The sequence below is a fragment of the Chironomus tepperi genome, unplaced genomic scaffold (genome assembly GCF_022539635.2).
Source record: "Chironomus tepperi strain 1889 unplaced genomic scaffold, CSIRO-AGI_Ctep_v1 contig_85, whole genome shotgun sequence".
Taxonomy (NCBI): domain Eukaryota; kingdom Metazoa; phylum Arthropoda; class Insecta; order Diptera; family Chironomidae; genus Chironomus; species Chironomus tepperi.
Window position 1 is genome coordinate 8422994 of NW_027226207.1, and position 20536 is coordinate 8443529.

General features: G+C 33.5%; 1 protein-coding gene across 2 annotated transcripts in view; it reads right to left on the minus strand.

Annotated features, from left to right (window-relative positions):
* Window positions 1–19512, minus strand: part of Cad87A (cadherin 87A) — a 111407-nt gene extending 91895 nt beyond the window's left edge. For both annotated transcript variants that reach the window (XM_070634248.1, XM_070634246.1), the window contains exon 1: window positions 18341–19512. The gene's annotated coding sequence lies outside the window, so the exon portion shown is untranslated. The remainder of the gene's footprint in view (window positions 1–18340) is intronic.
* Window positions 19513–20536: the final 1024 nt, after the last annotated feature.

Consider the following 20536-nt stretch of genomic DNA (forward strand, 5'->3'; position numbering starts at 1 on the left):
TTTTACTAAAAATATAATTCAAATTCAATGTAAATTTCAACAATTAATCCGTTTAGTGATGAATAAAGATTGTATCAGTTCCAACAATGCATTTATATTGTAATAGCTGGAAGCACTGCAAGTACTAATTCCATAATTTTTGATGCAAATTAATTGAATTTTAAACCATCAGCAATTGCTCAATAGATACAAAAACAAGAGATTACCAAAAATAGATTATGAAGCTCTAACAAGCTTGTTTGCCATTTTTAGCATCAATAAAGTCACAGCAGACAAAAAAAAAACATTTGATTTTAAGTGCGGTTCCAAAAATGTCGATGAACAAACAATACAAAAGTGAGATTTGGAGTTCTATTGTTCGATGATTGTGCCAAAGCATCCACAACACCTACCGAGACACATATCGACGGTAATTAATTGTGTGACAATATATTTCCATTGAAAATCCTTCCTTAATTACATCAACACCTGTAATTAAGTGCTCATCATTAAACTAATTATGAATATCCCACATAGGATTACTTAATACGATAAATGCTCTATATATATGACACAATATATCTAATTGCTTCCTAGGATGTGTCTAACTTTTTTTACATCCCCCTCAATTCATTTTATTCGACTCTTAAGAGCCACAAAGTTCGGAATACTAATTTTTGCTTGCAATTAAAATTTTCTTAGTATTTTTTAGCAATGACGATGACTATTTTGGGAATGGGGAAAGTTTTTGTCATTTTCGAGAATTACAGAGTTGTTGAGTTAGATGCTTATCTAAGGGATGCAATTAGGATTGGATTGAAGCTACTGCTGAAAATTATGTTGCTAGGTGTCACTGCTGCTATGCAACCGCTAATGGCGACATGTGGGTTAATAATCTTAATGATAAAGCCACATTACGTCAGCAACTTATCAAATTGAACTTATTTTAATTTTTGAACTTATATAATTGCTTGCTGCTCATAATGTTTGAAATCTCAGTATCATTATGTTAAAAATTCTCGGATTGCATGCTCTCTGACCGTACTCAGAAGCATAAAGTAGTGGCATCAGGTTTTGTATGAAAGAGCATACTCACACCAGCATGCTCAGCGAAAATTTGAGCATGTTCTTGGCGTGCTCTTTGTACAATCTGGATAATCACGCGATTAAGAACTCTAGTTTCTCGGAAGTGTGACTGAACAGCTCAGCATGAACCCTAATTGAATGGAAACCCGATTTTAGGAATTAGCAGTCTAATGCTCATAATCATTATTGCTAATTTATTTGGAACATTTTGACTCTAGTCAGGAGCTACTTCACAACACAATATTAGGCTACAACCCAGACATCTAACTAAAGCTGGATGATTTATGAGAGTTTTTAGGTTTGATATCGGAATAACTTTTGCAAAACTGTATCCTAAATGGATATCCACGTTAAATGCATCAAGATCCCCATCTAGATACGCATTTGACTCTAAAATTCACTCTAAAATTCACTTTCAATTTTGTCACTAAAATCCACGTTTTTTAGGTTCCTGAAATCTGATAAGAGAAGCGAATATTGTACTAAGAATCAATATAAACCGGTTTGGCATCGGTAATTGGCTAGCAGTTGCATGCAAAAGAGCCAGCTTAAGATGCAAAATAAGATTTTTAAAGGCAATTAATCACAATTGATCTTTATGGCCAGAAAAGTAAGAAATAAGTAAGAAATCATAGAATCCCCCAAAAATATCACCTCTGTCCTTAAAAATTCACCAAAAAACATTTTTCAACAATTTTAAAATTTCCTCTAAAACTTCCCAAAGCAACCCACGAAGTGGAAAATTCAGTTTTATTCTAAAATTAAACTTCCAAAAACAAAAAATGTCACTGCGGAAACGAAAGAATTACTTGGTATAAATTAAGACCAAAAAAAGAATTGATGAACAAAATCAGCGCAGCTTTGTGTCTATGGAAATTTCACGAGAACAATAATAATAGCTCGCAGTTTCTTACAAAATGACACAAAAATGTTAAATTCTCAAGCAGCCACAAAGTAATTTGAATTCTTGCAAAAAAGTATATATATAAAATTTTAAGTTTAATTAACTTGTTTGGCATGAAAATGAATAATTGAGCATCTTGAGAACCACATCATGTGTAATTTTTCACACTCAGCCGCAATCGCATCAAGAGGCCGTCTCAAGCACGCTGTGGATTGTGAACACATTAAGCAACAACAAGCATGAACTCATTCAATGAATTTTGATGACATAACCAGTCACAAAGTAGGCAATCGAATGGATTGAATCAACACAATAAAATTTGAGTATTGACTGCATTGCCATTTGAAAGTATTTTTGAAGGCAAATAGTAATGAGAAAAGAGAAGCCTGATTATTACTGGATTGATCTTTGCCATTTTAAATTAAGGTGTTTTTTTACATGCTTGGTTATAGAAATGAAGGCTGAATCGTTTTTGCTGTTAATGGATTTTATTGGATTGAAGAAATTTTGCTGATTTAGAGATGAATAATTTTGTGTCAAGTCGTGAAAGAAGTTAAGGTGATTGATTTGCAATTGAGGTAAGAGTTTTGTCATGGATTGGAGATTATGGAATAATTTTGGAGATTCTTGCGTAAAGGAGCTTTGGGGAAACTTTCATTTAAATGAGGTGAATTGGGGTTAGTCAATTAAGGTATCTGTAGGATAATTCCAAGAAAAAGAGTAATTCCGACGTAACGGATCCTGAGTGGGATTCAAGCCCACGTTCTATGATTTCCAGTTGCATGCTTCTGCCTTTTAAGCTACCGAAAGTTATTTGACTTTATGGCAAAATTCATTTTATTAAAGTATTCTTCTCACTGGTGCATTTGCATTAATATGCCACTGAGAGGCCATTAAAGGAATCAAAGTATCGACTAGAAAACTACCGAAGTAAAGTTTGCATTATGTTACCATGTAGGTTGATTGGCTTACATCAGAGCTCGAAGTCGAGTCGAGTCGAGTCGACTTGAAGTCGACTACATTTGAGTCGGGTCGACTTCAACCATATCGACTACGAGCTCTGGATTACATTCTACAAAAACCCGATCAGTGCTCTGAATTGAAATATTGTCTATACTGTTGTCAAACGAGCTTAATCAGGGAGAGGTCTGGATTGAGGGTCATAGTTAAATTACTGTGAAGCTATAATTGAGCAGCGTTCACTGAGCAACTTTATGACAGCTGCATGAATACACCGTATGGTTCATACTGCCCACTAAGCCACCATATGAATAAAATCTCAATGTTTGTCGTCCAAACAGATTTGCTTTGCATTTATAAATGGTCTATACTAATAAACTAACATTTAAACTCAATATAGCACCAGCTACCCATCAAATCAAACTAAAAGAACCCAAAAATATTCAATTCCATAAATTCCTGACCTCTTAATTGCTTTAATTCTCAAAAGAACTTGATAAACCAACACAAAAAATCATTACAAAAGCCATTAAAGAAGCCAAACAAATTTCTTAACAGCTCCACATACCAAACTAATAACCTTCCGATTTTCTTCAAATCACAAACAAAAGAACCAATTTTTAAGCATTTTTTTTGATAAAACAAAAAGAAGTTCTTTCCTTACTAATGACTTTCTTTTGTATTTTTTTTCTACTCTAAAGCTGTGTAGCATGGGAAAAAAAATCATTTTTGTAGCTAGAATTGTTCACTTTAACACAAAACTTCTTGTTCAATTAAAAGGGAAACAGAAAGTGCTTTCATGTGCTAAAAATTCATCTCAAACAAAACAAAAAAAAAAAAGTTTTTTTTTTTTCACCTCAAAATTCTTTCCTCGATGGTTTCTTTTGTGATATTTTTTTTTGTTAGTCGTCCCTTGAACTTTTCAATGCCAACTGGAAATTTCTCTCAATTTTGAGATGAATACCATTCCTTCCTTAGAGGATGTACGTGTATGATGTCGATGATGGACTTGAATATTTGAGGATTTTTGTTAGTTTTGATTAGTTCATAATTGAGCTTGACCGAGTGGTCTAAAATACATAAGAACTAGTCAACAACTGGGCATTTACTTGCCATCAAATAGTTAAAACGTATTTTTGTCTATTTGGATTTAGTTCTTAATGGTAATTTAAATAATAATTAAAAGGAATATAGATAGTTAAGTAGTCAGAAAACATGTTTTTGAGACTAGTGCTATGCACTAGTACTTTAGTTCTGAATTATATTACGACAATAGGAGATACTAGTACACTAGAATTCTATAACAATATTCTAGTACTTTAATACTGAACAGTAGATTTGGACTATGCTCTAGTACTAAAATATCATAATCTAGTACTCTCATACTGTAGTGCTTTAATATGCCAACAATCTAGTACACATTTCAGTATTTTCCTAGTTATTGAATACTATACTAGTACAATATGCTAGAATTCTAGTACATTTTAGTACAATACTAAACTAGTATTTGCCTAGTACTACAATATTCTAGAATTTATTGACAATAGTCATGCATTACACTTGAATTCAAGTATTTTGGCACCCTTATATGCTAGTTATTATACATAATATATTATATGCCTTATATTCTAATTCTTCAGTTTGACTTTGGTATCCTAATACTCAAGTTCTGCACTATTAGGCTATGTTCTAGTCTTTTAGTACCATACTCTACTACTCGAACTTTAATGCTTTACGTTCTATAGTACTTTAGTAATATGCAAGAATCTGGTACACGAGTATCTAAATTAGTTTTACTCTAGTATTATACTAGTTCTCTAGTTTACTGCAGTAATGGTGCTCTAGTATTTCAAATCACTAGTTTTGTAATACTCTCGGACACTAATGCACTATTGTCTCAATGAGCTAGAGTACTAGTATAGCAATAGAAGCAGGATAATTGAATACTATATCATAGAAGCACTAGAACGCTAACGTTGATTGCTAGAATCCAAATAAAAACTAGCTTTACATTGAAAGAGAACGTAAAAGAGTTAAAGCATTTGAACTCCAACCAGACATCATTGCCAAACAATGCCAAAAACACAAAAAAAGGCTCTTTTTAATATTAAACACAAGAATTTTTATGCTTCAATGACCATCGAAAGGTCTCGTTCAGTCTCCTTTTTTTATTCAATAATATCCATTTTTGTGATTAAAGTACTTTCCATTAAATGCTGAATACACAAAAAAAATAAAAAAAAAAAAGTTGTGAAGCAAGCATCAGCAATCCAATCATAATGAAGGAACATAAAGAAGGAAATTGTACTAAAGATTTTTTATGTTATGGTTCATGCTTAATCATAATCATCACAATAACAATAATAATGATCGTAAAAAAATTGCGTAATATTCCAAACAAAAAAAGGCACATGCATGTTCATTATTTTATCATTCTTTGTCAGGTTCTTGTGTGGGAAATACACAAAAGACAATTATAGACTGCACCATGAACAAAATAATTAAAGAAATATGCTGAGAGTTAACGAAATATTAACATAAATGTTTTATTTATGCTGCAATTCACTTTATTTTGACATTTTACTGTTGCCAACGATCCGTTGTTCGGAAATGCCATTGTCTGCTTGTGCCTGCATTCCGTACAATTATACTTGTTGTCAGAAAGATACAAAATAATGTGATGGAAGTATTAAAAATGCATGAATGTAGAAGAAGGTCGTTCAGATTTGAGACTTGAGCATCTAAAAAAAAAACAACGAGGCATAATCTAAGGTTGATGTAAGATTACTGGTATTAGCTTTAAAATGCATGACGATAAAGATGATGAGGAGAATTAAGGTCGGTTTTGGGACGGTTTAAGGTGAGATTCTTGAATTGTTTAAAGCGATTGGGGCTTTTTTTGCTGTTTTGGGTATGGAATGTTGTGAATTTTTGGGAGATTTGGAGAATTGGGAGCTGATTTTGAATGGATATGCGATTTAGACATAGAGTATGAAAGTTCAGGTAAGACTGTAGTTGACTTTGATCTTTAATTAGGTTTTATTGTCTGTTTTAATTGTTCCAGCAGCGAAACCTAAGAGGTGTCAGAGAGAATGTCAATGCCGTGACAGAAATTCAAGTATGGTCCACCGCCCTTGGTTGGAATCTGCTAGGGAAAGGACGTTTTGGAGCTCTAAAGGCTATTGAAGTCATTAATCCACACAACCCAATACGTAGAACATCCTCAAAATCCCGAAATATCCCCAAAATCCCCATCTCTTCCCGACATTTGAAAACATCATTTTCGACATCTCTTTGGATATCCCCAATCTAATCACAATCCATAGTATGAACATGACAAGTGGATTTTCCACACCTTGCCACAAACCGTCATGTGATGTTATTCACAACTAGGTGTGATTCACAACATGCTGTAAATACAAGCTCCATTTTAATTAATCATATCAACAGTTTATAATCTGAGCAATTGCTCATACCTAACCTCAAAAATAAAAAATATGCTTTCTTTTACCAAACTTGAATGCCCGAGCAGCACATTGTGTTTGGTAGGGGAGCGGTAAGTTGGTGTATTGAGGGTAGGATGCAAAGTTGTCGTGATAGAATTGCTATGTCGTACTATCAACAGTTAGACGCGAAGTTGCCCTGACCTGTCGGATTTTGACCGAATTTATGCCAAAATATGAGATTTGCCATATTGAGCATCTCGGGAATATTATTAATCAGAGCTACAAACCCAATAAAATACTCTAAAACTCCAAAGACGGGATGATCAGTTCTAATAGGATTACAAATGATTTTTAAGCTACAACCTAAAATATTCCCAACTCACGCAATTAGTAAATCTACCGGAACAAGCACTCACTTCAACAAAAAAGCAGTCTAATTCAAATGCATAACATGTGTAGCTCTAACCACACAGACAAAAAAAATCAAAGATGATTCACATGCAACGGATGTTTAAGATTTCAACAACATCATTGTCTAAGTCCCTACATTCTTCACAATTGTGTTTAACATTCTTCATGTCTCGTCACACACACAAAACAACAACAACAAAAAATTGACAGCATAATGAAAATGCATAAAGTGAAAAAAAGGTCATTTAGCAACTACAAATTGAGAGGATTTAACAGCAACAACAAAAAAGTAGCCGAGAATTTTCAAGCCTTTATTTAACATTTATTTTTATCATCGTCATCAGCTGCATGAAATTATGAAATTAAACTGGAATTATTGTTGAACGACAATAATATTTTATTTCTCATTTTTTTTTTATATTTTTAATTGAGCTGTTCTCCATTCTTTATGCTGGTGCTGTGCTGGTCGCTCTCAAGAGCTTTAGAATTATCTCAAAAATTATTAATTTAAATCTTCTGCATGAGGGAAAAATGTGAAATCACAGCTTTATAGCGTGAATTTATGGGAATTGAAAGAAGTTTTGGGATGGCTGGCTGGATATGGATGTATGTTGATGAGATTTTGTTATAAAAATTGCAAGTAAATTGATTTGAAGCTTACAATGTTGATTAGCATTTTCAATCCACTTGAGGCTTCAATTTGTAGACATTTAGAAGACATTTGCGTCATTTTTAGTGCTGCCCCAAAGATTTCTACTCTATTCAGCTTTTAAATAACTTCTTGTGCTTCTAAGAAGGTCTAGCAAAGTGGCAAAAATTTCTAGTAAACTCCTCCACAAAGTTAACAACTGCAACAGTGTAGAATCCACATATCCGAACGGCACAATGTGGTGAATCGCATATTTCAACGTAAAAATAGATCAAAATGGATCAGATGAAATGATGCCTTTAGGACAATTTTGTGTCTTGCTGTTGATACGGCAATGTATCGGTAGTACCCTAGAAAACTCGTAATGCTGTTTGGACTTAACTCTCATTAAAGCTTCTAAATGACCAAATCAAGCCTAATTTCGACTATAACTCCATCTAAGTGAAGTTCCTCTTGGTATAGTTTCTAAATAGCCAAATCAAGCTTAATTCTAGCTCTAATCCTTCTTAAGGGAAGTTCCTCTCTGTATAGCTCTTCTTAAGCTCTTCCTCTTCTAAATATTCAAATCAAGCCTAATTACGGCTTTAATTCTTCCTGAAGGAAGCTCCTGCAATTCTTTTACAAACATTTTAACCACTTAATCCAACTTGGACCTGATAATTACCTCTATGCTCACCATACCCTCCATAATCTGCGCTCCATACCCCTCCATCAACTCCATACATTCAATCCCACTTCCAGCTTCATTCCTCCCAACTTCTTTTCTATTTGCGCTAAACATTTTCATTTCACTACTTATATCGTATATATTCATAAGAATGAGCAGTGATGACCATTAATTGAGTTGTGGAGAAAGAGAAGAGACTTCTTTATTGAATTAAGAAAAAAAAAACTGGAAAGAGCAGCGGTAAAAAATAGTCAAGCTGGTTTTGCAAAGTCTACTGGAAGCTGGTAATTAAGTGCGATTACTGTTGACTACTTTAGAATGTTTTATTGAGATTTTTATGGGAAGTTGTCGATTTTGATTGGAGTGGAAGGAGATTTTTATGGGAAATTTTGGATGTTTATTTGTTTTTTGATGGAATTTGAATGGTGTTGAGCAGTATGGGGCTGGTGAGTACTGTTAGGTTTAATGAGGAATGTGGATAAGAATTGGGTGTAGTGATTTTATGGATCTAGAGACTGATTATCAACTGATTATGTAGAATTGATGAGGAATTCAGCAGTGTCGATATCAGATGTCCATTTTGAGTATTATTGGCCAGAATTTAGGCAATGTTCATGACAATATAGTCTGTGGATGAAGCCGTTGAAGTAGATTATGGCAACTTTATTAAAATTCTATCAAAAAACAAATTTAAAAGCTTTTTAGATCATTGAGGATCCAGAGCTGCGGTAGGATGATTCCTCCAACTGAGTATCGAACCGAGGATCGCAGGGTCAATATTGCCATAATCATGTACCGAAGTACAAAATCATTACGCCACTGAACCACTTCGACTCACTAAATTATAGCAACAATAATCAAATCATATTCTTAAAATTGAACAGCAAATTGAAGACTTTCACACAAGAGGTAGATAGGAAGTGACTTCCAAAAAACCACATCACCCTGGATACATCTCTACCAACCTACATTCCGTCTAAATCAAAGATGTGCAACCTGTGTAAGTGATTTTTGTAAATGACATAAATTTCATGCCGTGTGCGATTTCGATAGAAGTTTACCGACAATGTGTGCCCCGAAAAATAAAAGGTTGCCCACCACTGGTCTAAATCGTCAATTACATTCCTCAAAACACCAATTTCACAATTTTCATTGACTTTAATTAACGAAATATGAGACAACATCTTCAACAATTACATCAATATTCTCTAATTAGATATCGAAATTGCCCTCTTAAAGGAATTTGATCTTGGCACTTGAAATAAATATTTTTTCTTTTGTGTTACATGATGACAATCTTCTCCAATGATTCCATTCACTTGACCTTAATGAGAGATAACATTGAGTTGATATTTAATTAAAGAAAATTATTTTGCTGATGTACAACACAATATTTATAGCTTAAATAATTCTGCGCAAAAAATCTCGTTCCATTTCCGTCCATGAAAGAAAATTTCTTCATTATTTTCGTGCGTTTCTAATTGAGGAAGACGCTAATTGGCAAACATTGACCTCAACTTTTGTCAATTTCTTCTTATAAATCGACTAATAAAGTTATTAGCAGGTATTCATACTAGTGCGGTCAATGATGTCTGTTTATCTTAACGGTTGTGCGATTGTGTTTGTCATTTTTACATCTACGACGTCTAACGGAGTCTTGCTAATTATTAAAGTTGATAATTATCACTAATTTGTTGATTATTTAATTATTGAGACGGAAGCTGTTGAGGTTTTGTGTTGCAGTCAAGGAGATTTTAATGTTTTTTGCAAGTTCATAAAGAAATGGAATTGAAAATGGAGTTTGCCTGAATGGAACTGGCTGAGATTGGTTGATACTAAGTCTAGTTATACGCTTGACATTTAACGGCAAGTTCCACAAATGTCAAGTTTATAAATAGACATATTTTGGCTCTTGTACACTTTTAGCAATAGTCTTTGTTAGAGGTCGTTGACTTATTTTGTCCGTGATTAGATCGATGAAGCCTACTTTCCTGCATTTTTGGTCAATTTCAGGTCGGTGTAAAGCCAAATTGAGTGGAATTAGCACTTCAGACGTTTAAAACCGAACGGACCTGTATCCTAACTCTATCTCAAGAATTCATTAGAGTCTAGACATCAAAAACCCAAGCTACCAAGTCAGAATTTCCATATATTCTACCTTTGTGCTTGTTATGCCATCCAAAATAGACACAACTTCTACGTAATTCATAAATTCAAACTCAAACATAGACTGTTCATTGCCGCAAACATGTAGATCCAATTCTAAGAACTTTAATAAAAGTCAGATAAATTTTCTATAGAACAGACTTGATTCTTGTGATGAACAAATCAATGAAAAAATACCAATGCATTCAAATTGAAATTCTTGTGAATTTTTTCCTTGATATTTCATTCTACATGCTTCATTTAATTTATCCTGATAACTGTGTTATATTGACTTTGTGCTGTTTGAGAGTTATGATAGCAATAGACTAAGTATTCAGACATTTGATTTGTAAAGGGATGAATTTTATTGATGAAATGGATTTGTGGATGATAATCAGAGTTGATAGTGGGATTAAATGTTAGGATTAATACCATGGCAGCATATTGTGGTCGTTAGGAAACCGAAACGTCTTATGAGTGACCGTTATGTCACTGGAATGACCTTGAAATGACCGTTACGTCACCGAAGCGACCAATGCTTTCCCAAAATGACTTCATCATCACCATAATGACCACTAAGTCACCGGAATGACCACAATGTGACCTAATTGACCGTTACATCACTAGAATATCACCGGAATGACTGCAACGTTACCAGAATCACGACAACGACACCGGATCGATCGCTATGTCATCGCAATGACCGCAACATCACTGGAATGACCGCTATGTCTCGGAAATGACCGCTACGTCTTCAAAGTGACTGTTATGTCACCAACGTGAACGTTACGTCATCAGAGTGACTGTTACATCACCGAAGTGACCGTCTTCGTCACTGACGGCACCATAAAAGCTGTATTGAGCTCAATTTTACAGTGATTGCTTTGCCGTATCCTGATATTCGAGGTAATTTCAAAATTTATCCAGCATTTACCCCTGCACAAACTCATACAACCCAAAAAAAACATCCACTTGACACGAGCAAGCACTTAATAAGTGTTAATGAGTTCCACACAAAAACCAACAATTAAATTTTGTAGCTTAAAAATATGAAAACCATTACAAAAATCTCAATTAAGATAAAATTTTTACAACAATAAGCCCAAGAATAATCATTTTTCATCTCTACAGTAAAAAGTTCCCACTAATCATCGACCTTCCAAGTCAACAATTGTTTAATTAACAACTGCATCTAATTAGAAGAATTTTTTTTCAATTCCCTCAGCAGATCTGAGACATGGTAGACAATTAAAGTAGTGATAATGGCATATTATATTTAACAAACTGCATAAATTTGTATTTAGTAAGATTCTCATCGCTGCTTTTATGCTTTTATGCCTGAAAACGAGAAAAACCGACTATGAAGTAATAGCAAGCCACGAGAAAAAAATACAATTTGCATCAACAAATGCGGAATCAAATTTAAAGATTTGCAATATTCATACTGGAATGAGTTAATTGTAAAGTTTGGTGGGCATGGCAGCATGGCAGTTGTTGAATGTGAAATTGAGGAACTTTGGGTTTCGTTGGATGGATCAGGAGTGGAATTTTATCAATTTATAGGTTTTGATGCTTAATTTGGAGCAGGTTGCAATAAGTAGCTGTTCACTTACTACTCCTGAGTGGACTAAAATACGTTAGAGCCTAGACATCAACTAGACCTTGACCGACCTTTAGGTTATTCTACTCAAATTACTTTATTGCTCCTCACACTGTCACTATAGTGAGATCTTAAGCTCTGGATTCCCATTGTGCCACAATGAAGAGTCTTACATAGTCCTGGGGACGGTTTCTTGTCTACTTAGGTCGACTTGACGACTTGACTATGGCTTAGATCGTATTAAGTCAAATCTAACCTTTCCTGGCTGTAATTAGTTATTTAATTATGAACCGTATCTAGCAACTGCGTGTTTTTGTATGAATTAGCATGCATGTTTTGTTAACATGCATTAACGTGCATAGTCAAAACGTAATTTAGACATGATTCAGGGCTATTTGTACACAAAATTTAGTCATATTATGTCTAGGATAGGATGGTATCTTAGTTATTCTTATGATTAGGTCATGTAACTCAGTGATGGCCAATCATTTATGCTTCACGACACAGTTTGATGGCAGGACTTGATCAAAACCGCACTCGGCAAACTGTTCATGACATTTCCTAAGATTTTGGGCAGCACATAGTTTCCCTACCAATAATCTAACTGAATAAGACTACAATGCAGCCCATAATTCCACTATAATGTTCGCAATAACACTCCAAAGACCCCAATCCACCTCAAAAAAAACCTTTAACTATTCAGATCTTTAAGATCCAGAACTGCGCTAGGGCGATTCGCGGCTAATGATTAAATCCACCTCAAAATACCCCAAAACCATCACCAAACCATTCCCCACAAAAAAAATCCAAAAATTTATTAATCACCAAAAAAATCAAATAAATAACAACGAAAGTGTGAAATAACCGAAAAACAATTCACAATATTATTATATCCACTAAACTGTATTTAAAATTGAATTAGCCGCTACAAAAAAAATCGTATTGTGAAAAATGTACCGAGTACAGATTTATGATCCGATATACGCAAATTTATTATCGAAAACAATAGAGCAATAGAGATTTTGCGAACAGTAGCAGCAGCATGCAAGGTTCATTAACAATTAACACAAAAAAAGAGTTGAATGGGGGGAATTCTTGGGTTAGGTAACACTAGGGATAAGGGGGCAGAGGAAGGTTCGTGAGTTTGTTACGAAGCGGTATAGCAGGGGAGAGGTAGGGACACAGTGGGTCCATAAAATGCAATATTCAGCGTTACCTAATTTCTGAACAGTCCCCAAAAAAAATTCACGTTTTTTTCCAGCATTTAAAAAATTTTATTTTTATTTATATTTTTAATGTCTGAACAGTTTTTAGGCCTCGTTTCACACACAAGCCGACCAATTGTCTGTCTCACTATACATCCAATGCATAACCCCAAAAAAAAACAGTAACGTGAAAAGAGCGAGAATGTACACACAAAAAATGCGAGAATTAAATTAAATTAATTTTTTTCTGGTCCATAAAACGGTTTTTATTGTTGAATTGAAATCTATGAAGTAAGTGCGACAATGAGCGAATGTGTATGAGGGGGAAGGGAGAGAATTATTGAGCAGATACGATAAATTATTTTAATAACTTCTACTGCCTACGTACTCTATGACTGTTACTTAATATGACGAAAAAAAATTATTATTCTGTTTTTGTTACTGCATATATTTTTATATGAGTAAGTAGCAGGGGACAGGAGCGTATGAAGGGGGATGAGGTAAGGGCAAGTGTGTGTCAGTCTGCACTGGTCAGCCTGTACTGGTCAAATGACACAGCTTTGATAAGCCAACCCTGGTTAAGTGACACACACAGCTAACCCAGGTCAAGTGACACACAGAGCGATGTCCTGGTCAAGTGACACACAGAGCGATGCCCAGGTCAAGTGACACACACAGCCAGCCCAGGTAAAGTGGCAAAAACAGCTCGCCCTGATCAAGTGACACACAGAGCGATGCCCAGGTCAAGTGACACACAGAGCGATGCCCAGGTCAAGTGACACACAGAGCGATGCCCAGGTCATGTGACACACACAGTCAACCCAGGTCAAATGACACAAACAGCCAGCTCTTCCCCCCTCCTTATTTTGAAGAATATTCTCAATTTGTCCCCCTGAATACTCCCCTGATGACAACAAAATCTTTTCTATGTGTTGCCTTTATAAATGCCAATTAAAATTCTAACTTACATTTATTGTCTGTGTATAATAAGACTTTTGTTATTTGTGATTGTGGTTTATGGATAGAACGAATTTTACTTTCTAATCGTTCATTTTAAATGGTCTCATTTTTTGTTGATTTTGTAATCGAATTTAAGGCTGATAGGTTTGAAAGTTGTATGTATATGCAATGCGATTTTTTACACATTTTGAAATTATGACTTGAATTGAATTAAAGCAACTGTTGAATGATAACTGGAACAGGCAATTTTTTATGCATATTTCTGGTCATTGATAAATTGTAAAATTGTTGTTGGAATTAAAAATGAGAGTATGATGATTATTAATCAGGTATTTTTGAAGGTTTGGCTTGTGAGTCGTCTAGTAGCGTAACATGAGTTGTAGAAGGTGTAGCTAGAAAAGAATTTTAAGGTAAAATGGGCTGATTTTCTGATTTTGAGCTACTTAAGCTGTTGGAATTCATTTGCAAATTTGAAATTAATTGCTATAGGAATAATCTTTGTGTGTGAATTTTTTAGACTGAATCTGTAGTCTTATGATGAAGACCAGAGTTGGTATGACTACAATATCAGTCTGAACTCCCAAAATCCTGCCACCTCTGATGGAAATGCTTGCTACTTCACTGAATTATAGCCTGACTTTTTGTATAAATCTCAAAAATATAGGGGTTTTGAGTACGAAAAACCGTAGTTAATTGAAGATTTTTTTCCCCACAAAACCTCCCTGATTTCACCCCTGGACTACAGCAAGTAAAAAATCAAAATATAGCCAGTTATTAGAAAGTTATGAAATTTATTCAATTTACTAATTTTTCTATTGAATATCTTAGTTTTGGTTATACATATATGCAGGCGATAACAAGCGATAGAGCCAGTTACAAATGCCATCTGAGGAAATCCATATATGATGTCGGAGTAGAGTAGAATTGGATATATCGAGCTTTATATTGGTAAATTTATCATTGTAAAAGAAGGAGCCTCTTTTGCCAAATGGATAGGCAGCAGACCAGAGACATATGTGTATGACATTTTTGTGAATATGTGGGTTCGATTCCTATGCATCTAAAATTCAGAAAATGCAAGCTTTTGCCTAATTGGCCTAACTCTACAATTATGTCGATTAACGCCAATTATGACTAGATTTGGTGATTAATTGAAATTACTGCAGAAGTCATTAAAGAATTAAGTAATTCTGAAACTCCCCCAATTCATATTCATTAGCAGTCAATATGTAATATCCAAATGACTCAAACATTCAGCACTGAATACAAAAAAACAAGCACTTTAAAAATAAATCGACTAGAAAAAAATATTAATCCACAATATTAAATCAACACCATGTAAAACATCCATTAAACTACATTCTCTCCCCTACGTAAATCCATCCATAAAGCAACAACAAAAATTAAAACTATTATTCTAGTCAACAATGCTTACATTTTGTTGTATTCATTAACTTATGACTCTTTTTTGTTGTTGTTGTCATATATTTCCATAAATTAAATTTTTTTTTTTTCATGCACAACAAGGCACAGATATTTAATTTATTTACAATACATTCCAAATTATCATTCATTATTCTCGTCATTCCATCCAGTTCCCCTACCTCCCTGACAAAAACTTTATCAATTAATAAGTTTTTTTTTTTTGGCGAACAAGAACATGACTGACACGTGAATCAAGTGTACCGCTGTACAGTTCTTTCTTTTTTGGTAGGCAACATGACACGATGCTGGAAATGTCAAAAAGAGCCATTTTTGTAATAAGGTCAATTTTTTTTGTGTCCTCCTTCTTCCCTCGTTTATATGTTGCCATATCTACGTCATTGCATAAAAAAAGTGGAAAGGAACAGCAAAAAAAAAGTTTGTTTTTCTAAATTAAGAAGTTTTTCTTTTCTTTTCTCTTTTTTTGAGCAGAATAAGAAGGAAGATAGAAGATGGAATGAGAAGAAATTGCTTTTAAAGTTCTGTCACATTATGCTTGCAGAAAGTTTTCTTTTTTTTATGCTCTGTGCAATTTTTATTGACGCATTTTAAGATGAAGATTGTATTTGGGAAAAGTTAGAGATATATGAGCATATTGTCTGTTGAATTTATGAGGGAAGGTAACATATGGAGTAATTTGGTAATATTAATTTTGGATAGGTGGGGTGCAGAGCCGTGCAGAGCTTGTATGTGACTTTATTGAAGTTGATTTTACTGTTTTTAGGTCGAGTTGATTCTTCTGTGGTCAACATGACACTTTTTAAGTCAAATCAATTTTACTTAACTATTTGAAAGTCAATTGAACTCTATTAAAGTCAGTTAGAGACATTCGAATTATATTTGACTGTTTTTAGGTAAACCTGACTCTGATGGTGCTGAATTGTCAATATTGTCATCAGTTCTAATCTGTTGAAGATGGACTGAGTTTACGGATCCTTATTAAAGTAGATTCGATTTTTTTAAAGTCCTGACGACTCTGGTATAATCAATTTGAGGAACCTGAAGTATTTTTGATTATTTTTTGAAGTAGACTTGGACATTTTGAAGTCTAGCCGACTATATTGAAAATAGTTCGACTATATCGAAGTCAATTTAACTCAATTGAAGTAAGTTTGTCAGTTTAGTGGCATATTGCATACGAGCTTATATGGCTACCGTAAGGCGTTTACTTTAGAGGAAACAGCTCAAAAATACAAAGAAAGAACTTAAAAAAACATTAGTAAATCTCCAATTATTTTATATCGTTTCCAAGTCAACAAAAAGCTTAATAAAATGCCATTAAAATTGTCTCAAATGATCCAAAACAAGCTTCATAAAAAAAACAAATGTCTTCCATAGAAATCTTCTATAAAATGCCAAAATTCACACCCACGTAATTAAATTCAATTAAAATATTATTCCACAAAATTATTTGCTTTCGCAAACATCACAATCAGCGGCTTTTCATGCTAAAAAATCTTCTCTTGACATTTTTCCTCTAATTCCATCGTCAGGGATACAGCCCTAAGACTTTGCTTGCTTTTTATGAATAACTTTTCCACGAAAATAAAATTATATTTTCTTCCTTGCCATTTTTTTCAAAATGCGCTTAAAGCTTACTTCCACAAGATAATTTAAAGTGACACGAACAATTTTTCATCTCAATTTCCAATTCTTTAAGTGTTCTTATTTCACTTTATTGATAGTACACACAATTGTATGGAGGAAAGGAGAAGTATTCTTTTCGATGAGACATTGGGGTTAGTTGGAGTGATGTGTATAGTTATCATTGATACAGTGCTCATTTGAAAGGAGAAATATGCATTATTGTTGATCTGACACAGTGATGCACAGTCTGTGTGTCTCTATAAACTCGGAAATGCCATTAAACGTTGGCAGTGCGAGGTTTCAATCAAGGCTTACCACTAAAGTGTGCCTCGAAATACAGGTTGCTCAACGCTGATGATCTAACAGAAGAATTTCAATTATGGACAACGAATTCTGAGTGAGACTCAAACCCATGTCCTATATGACTTTTGGATTCTTGATTCTACCACTGAGCTATCAGGGACTATCGAAGGATATTGAACAAAATGTGATATAGTGCCATATATAAGCTATACATCTTATCCAAAGAGCGCTTGGAAGGAAGCTGTCGAAAGATACTGTATTATAATTGGTATTGGTAATTTTCAGATGGAATTCGGCGATAGAACTAGCTTTATGGGTCATCTGAAAGAGGCTATGAGTATGGGCAACAAAATGGTACACGAACTCTTGACCACGTCCCAAATCTTCAAGATTCATTTAAAAAATTCCATTCATTAAATGAAACACAGCTTCATCCTCTTACACTTAACCGTATGCCATGGGCAGTTTTGATCTAGGTTAACCACTTATTTGTGCTGCAAGCAATGGACAGTTGCCTTTCTGAAGTTAACAACCAAGTTGGGCCGCAAGAAATGATAATTTGAATTCTACTGCTATAGAATCCCATAAAATTCCATCCATCACTTAAGCACACACCCCACAATAAAGAATTGAGGACCGAGATGGAGGAACAAGAGAACTGAAAAAGTGGACAGCACGATAAATGGAGCAGATCGAGAAAAAAAAGTACAACATTTTTCTTGCTTCATTCTGCAAGCATAAAAAAAAAGTCTCTCAGTCCTCTGACTATCTATCTACATGTATATGTGCTGCATGTCTTCATGCTGAACAGCAGTTTAAAAAAAAAAGCTACTTTTTTGAGTCTCAGATTGTGATGCAATTTTTCTCTTTCTTGTCTTCTTCTTCAACTCGTTCACACATTCACATACATGCTGCATTCATGACTGTATAGTGGACTTTAAATGCAATTCACTTACCAAGAATGAACACAGTTGTAGACTCTTTTGTTGTATGTGACTACAATCGCATTAACATATCCGTAAAAAGTAACAAGAATTATCTTCAGTTCCACAACACTTTTTAACACATTTTATTTTTTGTTGGTTAGAACTTCCTAAATGACAGAATCAACCTTCGTCACCAAATCCATTTGTGATGCGATGAGCACACACACAAGAGATAGGTGAGAAGTCTTCTTTTTTTTTGGGGAATTGATGAAGATTTTTAAGTATTTTTTTTTTTTTGCTATTTACACTCAAGAAAAATGAGCTTCTTATTCCTTCATTCTTCTTTCTGATACATTCATGAATAATGACTTTTTTTTTCTCTCTTTTCTTCTTTCTATCCACCAACACAGACAACAAACTTGTGTATAGTTTTTTTTTGCTGCTTTCACATTCTTATTCTTTCACAAATCTGAAATATTATTATTTTTTTTTTTGTATTCACTCTCCTTTATTATTATTATTACTTTATATATATTCACATGTGAACGGTTCTGTTGTATCACATCATCATCAATATATTCATGCTTTTTTTATCTTAATGACCACTTTTTTATTTTACTTGATATTAGACAATATTTTTTTATTATTATAACTCATATGAGTGAGGATGGGAATCACATCATCAACTTTTTTTTGGATATCCGCAAAAAATTAATTTTTTTTCTTTTCTTTTATTCTATTCTGTTTTCGGCCTTCGGAATTTGATCTATCGAATCTTTATGTCGATGGCCTTTTTATTGCTCTTCTTTAACTTCTTTTTTTTGCTTTCGTCAAATCAATACACAAAGTTTGTGTGTGAATCTCATGACACTATAGCACAAACTACTATCATTTTACTGATATAATTTTTATATATATTTTTTCGCACTTCTTCTTTGATCAGCTTAGTCAGATTCACATTCCTTTAATTTTTCTTCTTCTCTGTGGGGTTCAAATATTTTTTTTTATTCAGTCCGCGATGATTTTAGTCCGAAAAAAATTAAAAATTAACAGAAACTCAAAAAATGTTTGTCAAAAATTCGCAAATTTTTTTTTCTCTCAAAATTTGACACAATTTAAAATTTTTTCTTTCAAGTAACAAGATTCTTATTTTTATGTAAAGTTATTTGAGCACTGGACAAATTTCACATCCGTTCTGCTTGACAGTCGACTACTGAAATAAAATATTCAGCAATGGGAATTGAGATGAAATGTTTGTGAAGCAATTGAGCTTGGATGGGAAAACAATGGGGAATATTGTGAAGTTTTAGAGAATTTTTGGTGGGGAAACATTGAAGGTTCAACATTGAAATTTTTGTTTAGAAACAATCGACAAAATGAAATTATTGTTAAAACATTTGAATTTAATGAAATAATTAAAATTTTGTTTAAAATCATTCAAATTAATTTTTAATAAAATTAAACTTTTTGTTCTAATTTATTGAAAAATCTTATTCAAAAACATTGAAAACTAGTCAAAATGAATTGAGTTCTAGTCATTAAACATTCACCTTTGATTGTAAAACATTAGGAATCTATAGTAAAACATTAAAAACTGATAGTAAAACATTGAGATATTTAGGTAAAAATTCTAAGATTGATTGCCAAGCATTATGAATTTGACATAAAACAATGTATGCAAAACATCTTAGATTTGTGATGAAACATTGAACAACATTCAATGTGTGGGTGACACATTAAGTCTGTATCTAAAACATCTAAATTTTTACTAAAAGAATTAAAAATTGTATGAAAACATTAACATTGTTAGCAAAAACAGTGAATTTGTATGAAAAACATTATCGCTAAGCATTGCAGTTATAAGAAACTATTAGCAAATATACACAAAAACATCCAAAGATACCCAAAAGCATACAAAGAGTCACAATAAACATTCAAAGATTCAAAATAAACATTTATTGATACAAAAAACATTGAAATAATAAGAAAAACATTTCACAATCCTCAAAAACATTCGATGATATTCGCAAACAATCAAAGATCCACAAAAACATTCAAAGATACACAAAAACACCCAATTTCTATAAAAATTCAACAAAAAATCAAAGGCTCGTCTCAAAAACATCCAAAATCCAACCTTTATCACTAAAACATTGAAAAAAAAAGTCCCAAAGCATTGCACATCCAATTTCTTTTCGCCGGTTGTGATTTTTTTTTTCGCTCAAA